The sequence below is a fragment of the Chinchilla lanigera genome, unplaced genomic scaffold (genome assembly GCF_000276665.1).
Source record: "Chinchilla lanigera isolate Chin_1 unplaced genomic scaffold, ChiLan1.0 scaffold00026, whole genome shotgun sequence".
NCBI classification, from domain to species: Eukaryota; Metazoa; Chordata; class Mammalia; order Rodentia; family Chinchillidae; genus Chinchilla; species Chinchilla lanigera.
The window spans coordinates 4,190,752-4,208,715 of NW_004955427.1; the positions used below are offsets into that span (position 1 = coordinate 4,190,752).

General features: G+C 37.7%; 1 long non-coding RNA gene across 1 annotated transcript in view; it reads left to right on the forward strand.

Annotated features, from left to right (window-relative positions):
* The first annotated feature begins 1,216 nt into the window (after window positions 1-1,216).
* LOC102007038 overlaps window positions 1,217-17,964 on the forward strand; it is a 30,777-nt gene continuing 14,029 nt past the window's right edge. Inside the window, exon 1 of the long non-coding RNA XR_261229.1 lies at window positions 1,217-1,336. This is a non-coding gene — a long non-coding RNA (uncharacterized LOC102007038). The remainder of the gene's footprint in view (window positions 1,337-17,964) is intronic.

Sequence of the window (17,964 nt, forward strand, 5' to 3'; positions counted from 1 at the left end):
TGGGCTCAGTACTTGTTGACTGATTGAGTGCATGGTATTGTTACTCCCTCCTCTATGCTGCTTACGACAGATGCTCTATATTGGTGGTCTAAGTCTGTGGACCAAAGACCCCTTGGATTGAGTGAGGGATCTAATTGTTTGGGCACTGAGCTGTGAAATAGGAGGGGACCGGAAGGGAGGATGGGTGCTTAGGAAGAGGTCCATAGCAGGAATCAGTTGGACCAACTGTTGCAGTGTTACACATTTTGTTCCATATTTTGAAATACTGAATTTAATTCTCTTTTTTTTCACAAAAGAATCAAACAGCTTTAGGATTTTCTGTCCTTATTTTATAAAAATACACTATCATTTCAATATTCTTGAATCATGTATAAAAATATACCTATAGCTATCTCACCTAAATTGCCGCTTTCAATGGCATGCAAACAGAAAATATTGCTGTCATTGCTTGTCTCGGTTACTTTTCTCGTTGCTGGGACAAAATACACAACACCCCAAATTAAGGAAGGAAAGGTTTATTTAGCTCACAGTCTGTGGAGATTTCAGTCCATACTTGGCTGGCTCTGAGGCAGAGTGGAACATGGCAGAGGGCAACAGTTCATGGTGGTGGAAAACAGCAAAAGCAACAAGAGAAAAAGGGAGGAGCATGGCAAGTAGGCTCTTTCCCTCCCTTATATTGTATGCAGACTACCCTCCCCAGGGCGGGGGTAGCACTCACACCCATGAATCAATCATAAACTCTAGAAGCCACTCCATGACTGCCTGAGTCAGGCTCTGGGGGGGGGGGACACAACCAGACACAAACCATAATATTGCTCCTTTAAATTTCCTTCCTTAACTTGTTTTCCACTGTGTGTGAATTAGGATACAGAGGAATACTATACAACAGTGATCAAAATATGTGGTGAATAATTTTGTAAAGTTTAAAAAATTATTAGAGTAAAATACACATTGCCATTAATCTTTCTCAAAATACACCCCCTACACACACATTTCTAATCCATTTATCTTATCATTTTGGTCACTTTATAAAGTAGTTCTGGAAGTTCTCTTTCATGAGTATCTTTAATTGTGTCGGCATGACTGCCTTGAGGTCTTGAATCGATTAAAAATGTTTAACTTCTATGGTCATTGTCATTAATTAACAAATTATTTCCACATTCAGAGAAGCAAAATCTATGGTATTGTCTTCTAACAAATTTTCAGCAAGTCATTCAAGATAAACATCTTCCTTCCTGAGCCAAGACTAACTTGTCTGCACTGGGGAGGAGAGCACGTGCTACCTGCTTCTCTGCCGGGCCCTTTTCGCTACATTGTTCTTGTACACTTACAAGAGGTGAGTGTGTTTGTGTGAGTGTGGGAGCCACGGTAAAGAGGAGTTTCTGAGAAGAAAGGAAGGTCTTTTATTTAACAGTTTCATTTTGTAGATTTCAGGTCTGTGTATTTTTTGTGTCATTGGTGTTTCTCTCATAGTTCAAATTCTCAGGAGTCATATTCAACATCCTACCAAAATTATTCTAAGATGTTATTTCTCTAGGTGACAATTTGGAGAGAAAGTTATATAAAAATAACTGGATTTAAAATATTTACATTAGTATGTATGGATGTTATCAAAAAGTCCAGCTTTCTAGGGTAGGGTTCACAACCTGATCTGATTCTTTCGGGAAGTAAGAGTTGAGACATCTGATACATAGACCCAACTTTGTCAAATATGCAACTCTTCATATCAGCATTGGTTCTTGAGCTTTGGTTTTCTCTTCACCAGATGAGATGATCTAACGATTTCTAAGACCATATTTCTTAGCAATATTCTAAAATGTATGGGAAAAGAAGGTCTATTGTGTTGGTTTCTCTTTGTCCACAGTGCTCAAAGTTGCTATTAACACCTTAGAATGGTAACTGATTTAATGTTTTGCATATTGGACTTTAGAACATGTTGCATTTGTCTAAGGGACAGAAGATTTACTTTTCTGTTTTATAAGAGGAAGAGTCAATATAGTCAATATTAAAGTGCCTTGGCTTTCTCCAAGACATTTAATCAATATGCATGGTAGAAGACACAAGTAAAGCCAGCAGTGTAAATCTTAATAGAATTAAGAAAAGCAATATTGTCTTTTTGTTCATTTGTTTTAATAAACCTTGAATTTTTTTTAAATGACATTGACTCTATGAAGGACAGATTCTAGTAGAAGTTGGTTGAGTACTTAGCACATATTAGACACTCGAGAACAGATCTCAGAACAGCCATCATCATCGCTTTTTCCTTTCTGTGGCAGTTGAGGTGTAGATGAGTTAAATAACCTGCCAAAGTTCATTCATTTGTAATGAGAATATGCAAGTATGAACAGGAGATGAAATATATTTTAATTAGTATATTAAACTCTATTCTCAAATAGCTATAAGCATTCAGAATAGTACCCAGTATGTAGTAAGCACTCAATAATGTTGACTATTATTATCTGATGAGGGAGATATAAATGGTGATCATTAGCAAATTGCTTAATTTTTCCAAGGTTTATTTTCATTTATTAGTCAAGTTCCTGGCAGGAAGCAGATGGCATGCACAAACAGGGTAATTAAAGGGAATTTAACAAAGATACTAATTAAAAAGTTGTGGGGAAGGTTAAGGGAAACCCCAAAGAGACGACGCTTTGCTTCTGAGCTAACAATGGCTGGTCGCCATCGTCACCACCAGATCTGAAGGGAATAAATAGCTACTGGGCACCAAAGGGAGCTATAGTTGGTGCTGTAGCTGTGGCTTCTAGGCAGACGCTGTAGCTTTTGATGAAACATCATGAATAGCCAATGTTCAATCCCAAAGCCCAGATCCCTCTTCAATCTTCCGCCCTTTCCACTGGCCGAACACAGTGAAAAGCTAGTGGGAAAAAGAACCTAGGTGAGGTAAGAAGTCCACCTCTTGGGGACTTGTGGAAGTTTGAAATTGTACAAAAGAAGATCTGAGGGACTAGAGAACTGCATTCATGTACTGTATAATGAAGTTACTAAGTCATACCTTTGTTTGTCTACTGAACGTGTGGTTGGTGGTATGGAGCATTTCTAATGAAACAGCCATGTCCATCTGTGCGTTCAATGGACTTTCACTTTAGAAACAAAACTAGGAATGACACCACTGTAGGCAGGTGATAAAGAGCAGAAGTTAGTGTGATGGTGCAAAATTAGGGAATGTAAACCTTTAGGCATTGACTTTCCCACCTGTAAAAATGAGAGCAGAAGTGGTATCTTTGTCATTGAAGCTACAGAAGGTAAAGTGAGCTGATGCATGTTCAGCATTAGGATAGTGGTTGGCACATTGTTAACACTAAATAATATTGCCTATTATAATTATTGGCCAAGTGTGATATAAAAGATACGAGCAAAACCCTAAGACCATTCTGAGTGGAGAAAACATGACCATAAAGGAGGCTGGGTTAGGTATTTCTAAGGTGTATTCTATATCTTTATATTTCATGATGATTCTTCAATATCATAGAGTGGTATAGGTATTGTAAAAAATATTGCAAATTTCCTCTGTGCACTTAACCAACTCACCAGGCTTCCTTTTGTCTTAGCATCTATAAAATATACAAAGCAACCTTAGTTATGATTGTCATAAAAGAAATACTACATTAGCTGCTTAAGTGTTCTGAAAGGATATATTAAGGATGACGGTATTGGTGATCTAAAATACTTACTGGCACTTGAATCCAATGCAATGAAGGTATTTTATAAATCAGCAGTCATCTCTTACATCCTGGGTCTAAATTTTAAGTTCATGAGCATAGATCACAGATGTCTTTTTATGGTTTATGCTTCTTCCTTGGAAAGCAATTTATTATTTTTGCCAATATTAACGCAATTACCATTTTTAAGATGAAGCTTATTTATCTACCCATATCAGACATGGTCAAGTTTCTCTTAGCTCAATGAGATGCATTTTGCCAGGTATTTCTTTCTCTATGAAATGTTTACCTTGGAGTCTTTTCCCCTTTTAAAATCAAGTGTCACCAAGTAGTTTTAGTTTTAATTCATTCTACACTAAGGTTAGCGATAATATCTAATTAATAAAACAACAAGTTGTCCTTTTGGTTTTTTTTTTTTGTTTTTCTCCAGTACCGGGAACTGAACTCACCACCTTGCGCTTGCCAGGCAGGCGCTTTTGCCGCTGAGCTAAATCCCCAGCCCCAAGTTGTCCTTTTGTGAAAGAGAAATGCGCTAATAACTGAAGTAAATAGCCTGCCTAGCGCATCTGGAAGTCTCTGAGGGCTTGGTTTTGCCCCACACAGTTTTAGAAGGAAAGAATGGGTAGTATTTTTCCCCATGCTGCCATCTGCTTTTGTAAGTAACAGTGATATTCTATCAAAATATTAAAAGCTGGAAAGAAGCTCAGAAAGTGCTGAAAAAAAAAAATCCTGCCTTTTATAGGTAAGAATATATGGAAATTCAGCTTGGAAACTTAGTTTAGCTGGCTTTTAAAAAATTTCCTGTGTTGCCAAGGGAGCTTAATGGTAGGCATAGAAATGGGCTTAAAGCAAGTTCTTAGAAGAAGCTTTTGCACAACAGCAGTCCCAGCGTTTAAAAGCAGCAACCCCATCCATATGGAAGAGAGAAGTAGAAATTACATCATCCCTTCCATACCAGACAAGGTAATTAGCTGATCCATAATCACAGACTGTGTTCCAAATGAAGAGAACAGCTTTCCTCCTTTGGAACACAAAGGCACAGAAGGTGGAGTACCTGTGTAATTCATTAACAGCAAGAATGTTTGAAGGAAGAGCTTCTGAATTTAGATTGTCTTGAATTTCAACTTGCAATGGCCAAGGTTGTGGGAAGGGCTTTGCAGCTTCCTAAAACAAATTTAATATGTGAGAACTTTCTCTTGCACCTATCAGAAGTGATTTGAGGAGAATGAAGGATTTCGTGAGGTGTTTCTCAGCTAATTGTAAGACATTAGGATACTACTTGGTACACTGAATAAGTTATTGATACTTATTACTAAAAGGCTGGAGCAACAAGTCAGATCTAAAATATCTCTTAAAATAACTTAAAAAATTGGAAGTTCAGGATTTAAGTTCCTGGATGTGATGTGTCACCCACCTACCCAGAACAATTGAAAAGAAAATCTTGACGATCATGGAAGCACAGCTGTTGGTAGGTGGACTGATAGTTTTGGCTGGTTAGAGAGTCAGGGAGTGGAAGGCTAAAACTACATAGAAGGGATGAGCTAGTGCTTTCTTTTTGGAAATAAACATCAGTAGCCATTTTCCTATGTCCTCAGAGACTTTTCTTTTACTCCTTTCCATCCCTCAGTAAAAGAGGTAGAGAAACTAGAGAGACGTTGGCTTCCCACCAAGAGAATAAATGGGCGTCGGCGGCATTTTCCTCGCACACATCTATCTGAATCTATAGAAGCAGACGGATTCCTGAATCTGGAAATGAATGTAAAAGCTGAGAAATGTTCAAGGAAGGGAACCAGCCCTATGACGAGGTTTGGAGGGCAGTCAGTCCCTTTGTGGGAAGACAGGATGAGGAGAGGTTTCCAGTTCTTTTGCTTATTTTAGATCGGTGCATTGTTTCAGAACTCTTCTTCATTTTTACAGAAATCCCCAGCAACAGCTTGATCCCCAAAATGCCAAGCATCTGCAAAATTTGCTGGGTAAGACGCTAATGCATCAGTGTCAGCTGCCGGGAATCTTCCTTGATGGTTCTGGTTTTCTTTAAAAGCTCTCGCTAGTAGGTGTTATTTTAAGGATACTGACTTGTTGTAAACTTGTTCAGACCAGGAATATAACTCAGGGGCACAGGGCCTACCTGACAAGTGCAAGGTTGTGAGTTCAATTCTGGTCCCAAATATAAATAGGTAGATAGATAGATAGATAAACTTGGGCTGGGGAGATAGCTTAGCGGTACAACACCTGCCTGCCAAGTGCAAGGTCCTCAGTTTGATTCCCGGTTACCCCCTCACCTCCCCTAAAAAAGAAAAGAAAATTTGTTCAGAAGCGCTGTTGGTAGAAGGGTTGCAGGAAGAAGCGATGGGGATAGGCTATTCTAGCGGCAGCCTCTGAAGCGGCATATTATGAGGGTGGTAACAGGACCGTTCTGCATCGTGGCACGTGCAACCCCAGGAACGGGTTTTTGCGTTGCTGCTAAACTCGGGGAAGTTTGAAGTGTCCCTAAGGATGGAAAGAGGATGCAACCTCAGGTGGTAAAGAGAGTCCTGGTAGGATTTGGAGGCTGACCTTTGCTTAAGCTGGAGCATGTGATTAAGTTGGGTGATGTATTTCTGTGGACTCTGAGGATCACATGGCTCTTGGCCTTACAGTGGTAATTGTGGATCCATAAAAGAACAAGAAAAGGTGAGATTTAAAAGAAAAGACTGATCTTATTGCAACTTGAGTTAATGTAACATGTTCCAATATAAACTATTACATGAATTCCAAAGTATGATTAGCGCTGTTAGAATTTAAAGGGATCCAGAATATAGCACTAGCCCTGAGTTAAAGTCCTCCACTATATTTTGTATATTTTAGAACTCTGTTTTATGATTGTGTATTCTAAAATTATGTATATAGCTTTGCATTGCTATAATCAAATACCTGAGGCAGTTAACTTTACAAACAGAAAAGTTTTATTTAACTTGTGGTTTTGGGGACACAAATTCAAAAGACAAATTCAAAAGACTTGGTGAGTGTCACCCTTTGACAACATGACTTCATGGGATGAATGGTAAGAGTGGGGAGCTGGTATTGGAGCAAAAAGTCATATCCGAAACTTGTGTGGAGAGAGACTGAGAGATCAGGGAGCCGTAGTCTTCAAGGGCAGATTGCCAAGGACCTAACGATCTCCGCCTGGCCGCATCTCTTAAAGTTTCCACCATATTCTAACGCTGCCACCCTGGGAACCAAATATTTAATACACGGATTTGGGGGAAACACTATGTTCAAATGGTTCCAAAACTTGCAACATTATAGAATTAATAATGATCTTATTCATGTAAGAGTTTCTGATAAATTGGAAACAAAGCTTTATAAATAAGGAAGAGAAGAGGGATTGAAGAGACGGCAGGGGAGTGGGAAATGAGAGGAACTAAGATATGCCATGTACAGGTACAAATTCCCTGTGACACATGTGATCCTTATGTCTAAACTACCAATAAATTTAATTTTTTAGAAAAGCTTAACGATCACTTGTTCTTGGACTCATGGGAAAGTCACGAGTGCTTAGCTTTGGGACAGACTATGGTCAAAGGTCAGCTTTATTATCACGCACTATTTTAATACAATGACATATTCATAGAGTCTGTCAAATGCTTTCCTTATCACTTCTGTTTAATTACTAACCTCACTGAATCAGTAAATATTCATTTATGTGATGTATAAATTACAGTATGTGACTATACCCAAATTGTGCAAGGCTGAAATATTGGATAGGTCTGCTTCTCATTGTTCAGCCGGGCTCAATTTAAGACCTAGCAGGATTACCGTCTTGAGGAGAATTAGGCTGGATAAACACAATTTTTATATTCTGTGTTTGATCATTTCACATAGAACAGACTTGGCCTAGTATTCCATAGTGGGCTTTGAAATTCTTGATTAGTAAAAAGCTCTGCAAGTTACAGGTAGTTATTTCTGTTAAACCTACATATTAACCTATAATACTATAATACAGAATTATGAAATGATTATTGTCATTTGTGTCTCCTAAGTGTATATTTTTAGGCAAAATAAAGTACCTGTTCTACCCTATAATTTTCAATCACTTCAAATTTTATGTTTATATATCCTTTTTGACATTTGAACTTGGAATGTCATAGTTTATAATATATACAGTGGTGTTTACTACATGTTCCCTCTTTCTTGTGGCTTATGAGTGCATAATTTATTTTGCTAATTTAGCAAAGTAAATAACTTAGAAATTCAGAATGAGGAAAATGAAAGAAATAATAATCATGTTTGTCAAAACATATGTAAATATGAATCAATAAGGTTTATGTAATTATTTAAGTACTTGTACTTATTTTCAGATCCTTTCAATGTACATGGGAGACAGACTGTTTCAGGAGTGGATGTGTCATGAATATCAAGAAGTAGAGGGTGGGAATCTATTCAGGCATCCTTTTAAATTTAGAAAGTGTGTGTGTGTGTGTAAAAGAAGGACAAATTTAGAAACAAAGAGAAAAGGGAGAGGGCTACATTAGTTTTATTAATTTAAGCACTGGAGAAATGTAACTATGACTCATAATATTCTGAAGATAGTGGAGAAGGAGCAAGGAAAACCAACCAGATCTTCAGTTATGCCATAATTATGATGCAGAATTAAAATTCCATCTTCTGTGGGAGTGTTCCCTGATCCTCAGTTGGACATAATTTCTTCCTCCTCTGGCTTCCCAGTGCCCCTCCTGAAGCACTTAGGATCTCATATTGTAGAGATTTACTGACACTGTCTAAAGTCTTATGATACTGCAAGATTATAAACTAATTGGGTACAGGATTTATATCTGACTCTGCTTCAGTATGGAAGGCAGTGGCTTATACTGTAAGAGCTTGGGTTTGAGAGTCTATGAGATCCCAATTTTAAGCCAAGCTCTGTCACTTAGTAACTGTCTGAGCTACAGGCAACATTAATTTTTCTTGTGATATGATTTCCTCATACATAAAGTGGTGATGATAATATTTATCTTATAGTATTTGAGAAAGTTATCATGAAATAAGTTATATATGCTTCTAACCCTTGATAAAATAAGTCAAAATGCCCACAGAATGGTTAAAAAGAGAGCAAAACTTCTCTTCTGAGCTTTAGAAATTTTGGGGCAGGGGGCAAATTGCCATGCAGACATCATAGTGGGAAGCGAATCTATCAGAGAGGATTTTCCAGAGTCTGACAGCGTGTTACAAGGTTTGAGAACAATCCGATTGACAAGTTTGTCTCCTCGCCTGGACACACCAATGGAATTATAGAATTTCAGATTCTCTGATTCACATCCGTTTCTGAGTCCTGGGCTGGGCTTGCCTCCAACCTGGTCATTTCCCTCAAAGATGGCTAAGCTGTAGGCACCCTGTTCTTGCTATGAACACCAAACCCACTTTTCCTCAGGAGACTGTACATTCGGTCAAACTGACATTATGTTTCTTCATTTCAAATTGATTCTGCACCCAAATAAAACTTTTTTGCTTTTATTTTAACTCCATTTATGATTCCTTGGCTTATAACCTAAAGAAGCAGGCAAGTGATAACATAACAAACACAATCCTGAACAGCAGTCAAACTCTCAGGTTGTAGTTTCTGTTGTTTTATTTTATTTTGTATTACTTATTTAAGGTGCGATTTTATCTCTCAGGATACTTTCAATGGATTCTTTAATGGCCAAGCCCGTGCAAGCCTATTATCTCTGCAATCTCTTTTAAATGAATGTGGGACTTTCTCAGGCTACCTATGGGGTTTTTATTGTCTTTAAATTGTTGATAGTTTTTTAAAAAAGTATTTCAGTTTTTCAGTATAAAATATTTTATAAAATTAGTACATATTATTAAAATATTGGAGTTTCTTTATGAGAAAACTACGTACAACTCTACGCTGATTCCACCCTCTCGTATTCTCTCTCCTTCTCTCTCTCCCTGTCTCTCCCTTGCTTGCCATCTCTAGCGTCTGGAGCTTTCTTAATGTGTTGCATAAAGAAAAACTGCTTTGATATTAGTTAGCTTCAATGTGAATTCTGGTTCTACCAATGGTGAAAACTGGGGAAATTGTCTTCTCAAACTTGTCTCAAGCTTCTCATCTGCACAATGAGAATCACAGCCCCCTACTCACAGGGCTCTGTGAAGATGGACATAGTAATATAAGCAAACTGCCCGCTGATAGTTTTCAATGCTACATACAGGAACTATTTTTCACTAAAAATGATACAATAAGTTATTTCATATTTCTATGTAATTTCCATGCCTGATATTTTTTTGACTTGATAGCAGTCTGTAATGCACACACAGCACTATGACTAACTCATTTCCATTTTATCTGATGGGTTATTTCCAGTTTGGGGTTATATAGATAACAGGACAATTAATGTTTTGAGGTGAGTTTTGCTTTTGTTTTACATCATATTAATTTCTCTGCAGTCTATTGCTTTTCTTTAGAAAGAAACACTTGAAATAGTATTTCTGGGTATAGTTGTGAATCTTGGTGCGATTTTTTATTATGAAGCAGAAACCCATTTAATTAAAAATATGTTTGCAAAGAGCAATGTCTTTGAGTCCTCTTTTTACCCCCATTCCCTTCTCCTCCCTTCAATTCCCTTCCTCTTCTTATTTACAAAGCTTTGTTTCCATTGTATCCTTCTTTTCTCCTGTTTTTCTTTTCCCTTTCATCCTTTCCCAATCCCCCTACCTCATTCCCCTTTCCTTTTGAAAATTTTTTTCCTATTTCACAACAGCTATTACACATTTTGGTTCTTATTTACACTTTCAGGACCTCACACCAGAGAGACAGTGTGATACTTACACATGTGTATCCAATTTATTTCACTTAAGTGTATCATCTCAAGGTGAGTCTATTTAGCAATAAATTTCTTTTACTTATCCTTCCTTGTGGCTGAGTAGTATTCCATTGTATATCTAAAAAAACACATTCTTTTATCCATTCAACAGTTGATGGGCATTTGGGTTTTTTCAAAAATTTAGCTATTGTAAACTGTCCTGCTATAAACACATGTATGCATGTAGTGCTGTGACATAATGCTTTTAATTCTTTTGGGAAGATAAGAACAAGGGAAATAGCTGAGTCAAATTGGACCTCCAGCCCTACTTTTTTAAACAAAGTCCATACTGATTTCCACAGTGGTTGCAGCAGTCTACACTCCCACCAACAATGGAGAAGGGTTCCTTTTTCCCCACAGCCCTACCAACATCTGTTATTGGTTGATTTTTTAATAATAGCTTTTCTTTATGGAAATGGAATCTCAGAGTTATTTTGATTTGCATCTCTCGAATGACTGGTGATATTGAACATTTTTTCATATATTTATTGGCCATTTCTACTTCTTAATCTGAGAAGTGTGGATTCATCTCAGATGTACAGTTTTGGATTGGGTCTTTAAATATGGGGGGGCTGCTCTTTGCAATTCTTTATGTATTCTAGATATTAATCATTTGTCTGAGACATAGGTGGCTAAATTTTTTCCACACTGTTTTGGTTGTCTTTTCTTTTTCTCATTGGTCATTTCTTTTGCTTTGCAAAAGCTTTTTAGTAATATGAGATCTCAGTTGTTAATGCTTTGTAGTATTTGCCCAGGAATCAGGGTTTTGTTCATGAAATTTGTGCCTATACCTATGTTTTCAAGAGCTCTACCTATTCTCTCCTCCAGAAGACTTAGCGTTTCTGTTTTAATACTTAGATCTTTGGTCCATTTTGATTTTAGGTTAGTGCATGGTGATAGACATGGGTCTAGTTTTAGTCTTCCGCATGCGGACAGCCAATTTTTCCAGCACCATTTATTAAAGAGGCTATCCTTCCTGCCGGGAATGTTTGGACCCTTTGTCAAAGATAAGGTAACTGAATGTGTCTGGAGCTGTTTCTGCACATTTTAATATGTTCCAGTGATCCTCAGGTCTCCTTTCTGTCAGTACCATGCTGTTTTTTAAATCACAGTAAACTCAAGTCAGGGATTATGATGCCCTGCCTTGCCTTTGTTGCTCAAAATTATTTTGCTATTCTAGGTCTCTTCTGTCCTCAAATCTTGGGAGTGTTTTCTCTACTTCTGTGAGGTTTGCTAATGGTATTTTGTTCAGGATTGCATTAAATTTGTATAACAGTTCTGGGAGTACAGCCATTTTCACTATGCTGGTTCTTTCTATCCATGAGGAAGGGGTATCTTTTCATTTTCTGATATCCTTTTCAATCTCCTTTTTCATAGTAGTATAATTTTCAATATACAGATCTGTTACTTCCTTTGTTAGATTGATTTCTAAGTATTTCATTTTTTTGGATGCTATTGTGAAGGTTGTGGTTTCACCAATTTCTCAGTCAGTGAGCTTGTTGTTTGTGTACAAGAATACAATTGATTTTTGAGAGTTGATTTTGTATCCAGTTAAGCAATTGAATTTGTTTTTCTTTTTTTTTTTTGGTTTCTCCGGTACCGAGAATCGAACTCACGACCTTGCTCTTGCCAGGCAGGCGCTTTTGCCGCTGAGCTAAATCCCCAGCCCCAAGCAATTGAATTTGCTTATTAAATCTAGAAATCTCTTGGAGGAGTTTCTGGAATCCTCTATGTAGAGTATCATGTCATCTGCAAATAACAATACTTTAACTTCTTTCTTTCCTATTGTTATACCTTTTATGTTTTCCTCTTTTCTAATTGCTTTGGAGTGGTGATAGTGGGCATCCTTGTCTTGTTTCTGATTTTAGAGTGAAAGGTTTCAGTTTTTGCCCAGTTAGTATGACTTTGGCTGTTGGATTTCACTGAACTATAGTCATATAACATGCCTGAGATAATTTCAATTCCTTTGCATTAGTTCTGTGGATTACTATGTGGTCTGTTTTAGACAACATCCCATGCAAAGCTGAGAAAAATGTGTATTCTGATGTTGAGTTGAACACTCTGCAGACATCTACTAAGACAAGTTGTTCATATGTTTGATACATTTCGTTGTGGAGGTGTTGTCTAGACGACCTGTCTGTTTGTGACTGTGTGGTATTAAGGTCCCCCTTTACAAATAGGTTAGTGCTTATTTGATTTTTCATGTCCATTAATATGTGTTTTATATAGTTGGATGCACTTGTATTTGGTACATATATATTTATGATTGTTACTACTTCTTCTTGGAGTTTTCCCTTAACAAGTATGTAGTGACATTCTTCATCTCTTTTGATCAGTCTTGACTTGAAGTTCACTTTATCTCAAATAGAATAGCTACTCCTACTTTTTTTCCAGGTTCCTGTCACATGAGCTAATGTTTTTCCATCCTTTGACTTCCAGGCTATGAATTTCTTTTTGAGTTAAATGTGTTTCTTGTATGCTGCATGTTGTTGGACCTTGTTTCTTGATCCATTCTCCTACCTGATTCTTTTGATTGATAAATTGAGACCATTTATGTTGATGGTTATAACTGATATGTATTGGCATATTCTTGCCATATTATTTTCCTATTGTTGGTTCCTTGTCTTTCCCCTCTGTTTAGTAGCTTGCTATGCCTGGTGGCTTCTTTCTATTGGCATTCTTGGAATTATAGTCTTCCTTATCTATTCCTAGAATACCTTTTAGAACATTTTGTAGGGTTTGGTTGCCATGAATTTATTCAGCTGTTGTTTGTCATGGAAGTATCTTATGTCTCCATTATTTTGAAAGGTAATTTTGCAGGGTACATGAATCTGGGTTGGAGGGTTTTTTTTTCAACACCTGAAATACTTCACTCCAAGCTTTCCTTGACTTCAGTGTTTGTGTTGAGAAGTCTGCTGTCATTCTAATGGGCCTCTTGTTACAGGTAATTTGCTTCATTTCTCTAACCACTTTTGATATTCTGTTCTTCTGCTGAATTTCTGAAATGCTAATTATTATATGTCTCAAGGTAGATTTACTTTGGTCATGGCTAATAGTTCTATGTGCCTCACTTATTTGTATGTTAGGTACTTTTGACATATTTTTTGCTATTATTTCTGTGAGTAGGTTTCTATAGTGTCTATGCTGTCTCTGGCTTTCTCATTGACTCTGATTAATCTTATGTTGTTTTCTTTGCACCATGTTGCACCATATGGCTTCATTTTTCATCGTCACTGGGTATTTTTAAAAAGTATTTTTCTTTTTGTGGGCATGAACCACAGTCTTGTCTTCTAAATCTTATATTCTGTCCTCATCTTCATTTAATTGCTTGGATATACTTTCAACTGAGTTTTATTTTTTTAAAGAGAAAAAGCCATAACAAAATAACAACAACAAAGACAAAAGCAAAACAATACCATGACCACTGTTAATTTCCCATCATCCTGTTTTGAGATTCTGTATCAACTGAGTTTTTAATCTGGATATCATTTGAATCTGTTGCATTTGAATCTGTTTCACGGCATTCATTTCTTCTCTCTGTTGAGCATTCATGGTTTCCACCATTTTCCTAAGCTCTTCTGTTTTTTTTTTTTTAAATCTGTATCTACTGTAGATTCATTGAGCAAGTCCTTCATATTGATTGCCAATTTACCTGACCAATTATTTTCTCTATAGCTTCATTCATTTTTTTTCTTCTGCTGCTACCATTGCAGAACATTCAGTCGGTGGCTTCTGGTTTCCTCTACCCCACTGTCCACTGCACTTGTCCTGGTTGGGCTGCAGTCTGGGGTCACATTTTGCTTCTGTGTTTTGTCATTTTCCATTTTTTAAATTTTATTTTGTTTTCTGTGTGGTTCATAAATTTCTCCTCATAAATAGCTTCATCACTAGTATTGAGGCTTCCCTATGAAATGTCTTTTATTCAGAAATAGCTTCTAAGTTTAAGTGGCCCTTGGGTTTTATGTCTGTTCCAAGATCCTACCTTCCCGATTTATTGAAGGTGAGATGTTGCTTTCTGTTTGGCTTAGTACCCAATCCTTTGGTACTGGACTACGGTGATGGCTATGACCCCAGACAATCATAGTGTTGTCATACGAGGGAGAGTGACTGGTTACAACAGGTATGACATCCTGGCTAAAATACTACAATTAGCAATAATGCTAATATTAATCATAGCCTAGAAACTGACAAACTGTAGTAATTATTACTTTGGTACCTTTAACCAAAGGGTAAGGTCTATAGTTCTATAACAAAATACAAGATAAACCAGGGACTTGTATGCAAAGAGTATCCCCTTGGTAGGGTAATTTTACCCTGTGGAAAGTATAAGAGTGATAGGGAACAAGACAGAGAAATAAGTGAAGAGAAATATGATAGAAACAAGCCTGCAGCTCAAGGGATGATCACCTCAGCTTTGGGAAACGAGAAGAGGGTAGGAGAGAAAGAACGAAGGAGAAAGCAAAAGATTATCAAAGTGAACCAGAAGGACTAGAGGCAATGCACACTCATATGAACATATCATAAAATCAAGAGAGACAGCTGAGGAAAGTCAGAAAGAATACAAATAGAACAAAAATGAAGGCATAAACTGAAACCACCACTGCCCAAAATAATCAATGAAGTAAGTAAGTAAGTAAGTAAAATAAAAACAAAAAAGAAACACATAAACAAAGAAAAAAATAATAAAATTCCTCTGGCATCCAGAGTTCTGTGGTAGTGTGGAAGTCAGAGGCAAAACCTGTGGGATCTTCCTGACAAGTCTGCAGTAGGATTCATGCGGGATGTGGGGCTGATCTTGGCCTCAGTGTGGGGGCTGTGCCCAGTCACCGGCCAGCAACTTTCTGGACGGCCCCCTCCCATCTCCCTGCCACCACTGAGGCTGCTGGCATTGTTGGTCACAGGGTAGGGTGTGCTAATTTCCTACTCCTGTCCCCGCATCCCCAGACAGCTTGCACGGCTGATTGCAAGTTGGAGGGTGTGTTCACTTCCTAGCCCACAGGTGCTTGTGCTGCTGGCCCCAGGGGAGCGGAATGCAAATTTCTGGGGCATGTTGCATCCGCTGCCCATGGCCGCTTGGTCCTTGGCTGCAGCACTTTCACATCCACACTCCAAGTCCCTCTCTGATCCTGGTGTGGCTGGTGGGGCAGGAGGGACCGAGCTAGTACACTAGCTGTGCTCAGTGCTGCCTCTGGCCCCGAACCTTGTCAGTAAAGATTCAGTTAGCTGCTATGACACATGACAAAGAAAGAAAAACAAAAACTGGCAGCTTGTCAGAGATGGAGCATTCACTCACCCCTGTGTGTGCCGGTGCAGTTTGTTGCCAGGCCGCAGTGTCCTGTTTGCATGAAATCAGAAGAAGCATAGGTCAGTACATCCCAGATCTATCTTTGTGGGTTGAGTTCTTCACACATTTGCTGTCTTTTTTCCTGGGGGGTGTTGAGTCTTGCTGGGAATGAAGGTTCCTGTTCTGCCAGTAGGTGACAAACGCATGGGCAGCCCCATGTGCCGATAATTTTTTATGGCTGTGTTTTGTTTGAGCCACAGATCTCTTATCTCAGATTGATTTTGGTATCAGATTATGTGTTCTTTCCTTTCTTCCAATTACTTTTCGTTTTTAGTCGGTTTTCTCTGAGCAGCTCCAGTGTGACTCCTCTGCTATTCAGCTATGTTGGATACCCTGTTGATAGGTTTTTCACTCACCCAATTAAATAATATTTACTGAAATCCCACTGTGTGTCAGAAACTCTTCTAGGTGGATGAGCAAAGAAGTTTGTTAGTTTGGGAAGATGTAGTTTAAAGGACAAGATAGAACAGTGAAAAATAAAAATAACATGTTAGAAAGTGGCATTTTTTTGTCATTATTGAAACAAGAGAAAGTAGAGAAGATCAAGGGGATTGGGAATGCTTGGGGTGGGGTAAACTGCAATTATAACGTAATCACTGTGGCTCTTGCTGAGAAAATAGGCCACAATTCCTCCCATTTTTACCGGCTTGCATCTTTGCTGTTCAAGAGGTGCAATTTGACTTTTATTTTCATGTTAATTTTACCAGCACCTGTTTGCAGTACATAAAGACATCCTAATTCTTTTTAAAATCTCTTTCACCTCCCTTTTATCCTCAAACCATCTCTTGGTCTCCTTCACATCTGCCAAAGATTTTCTTGTTTCTTATTTTCGTCTATCGTGGTTTTTGTTTATATTTTGCATTTCTTATATAAGAGAAATCATGCAATATTTAAGCTGGTGTGTCTAACTTATTTTACTTAATCATTATGGTCTCAGTGTGCATCTGTTTTCCTACAAATGACTCAAATTTCCCTTATGTATGGCAGAGTGGTGTGCTGTTATGTGTAAATACCACATTTTCTTTGTCCATTTATCTGTTGATGGACATACAGGCTGCTTTCAAGATTTAGCTATTATGAATTGGGCATCTATGAACATGGGGGCGTGTGTATCATTATAATATGGTGTCTTTAAGTTTTGGGGCAAGATACCTCAAAGGAAATAGTTGGGCTAAATGGAATTTTTAGTTTTAGTTTTTTGATGGCCAGCCATGCTGATTGTACTGATTGTACCTATAGTGGTTGTACTAATTTACATTCCTATCAACAATGTAGAACAGTTCTTTTTTTCGCACACACCCTCACCAACATTTGTTATCATTTGATTTCTTGATGATAGCCGTTTTTTCTGAAGTGAGATGAAAATTTGTGGTTTTTAAAAAATTGAAGTACTGTAATGGTCAGTGATGTTTCACATGGTTAATATATTTATTGTTCATCTGTATTTCTTCTCTAAGAAGTGTCTATTCATGTTAGTTATCCATTTTTTAATTAGGTCTATTATTTTGATGGGGGGGTTCTAACTTTTTGAGTCTTTATGTGTTCCAGATAATAATCCTCTGTCTGAGGAGTAGTTGGCAAATTTTTTCCCATTCTGTAAGTTGTCTCTTAATCTGTTGGTTATTTTCTTTGCTGTGCAGGAGCTTTGCAATTTTATGTGATCCCTGTTGATTTATGATGCTATTTCTTGAGCAGCTGAGATTCTGTTTAGAAGGTTCTCAATTATGACTGTATCTTCCAATTCCTTGAATATGGATGCAGCAATATGATTTGCATTGGTACCAGCCATTAAAAAATGTGTAAATGAAGAAAAGGCATGAAACATGCTTGTACATTGGGATTTGTCTTCATTAGTTTGTAAGGAGCGCTTTGCCAAAATGAGAAGAAATCTCATTTTGCTTGCTAGAAATAAGAGCTCAAGTGGAGGTAAAATTTTCAGCTTTTCAACTATAGCAGCTGAGGCTCCATTTGAGGGTGAAGACCCTTCCGCTGATGTCATGTTAGGCCATTCAGCTCTAGGTGAGGCGACACTGGACAGAAGATTAGTCTGGACAACCCATATATTAACTACCAATCACGAGCTGCACTTGCCCTT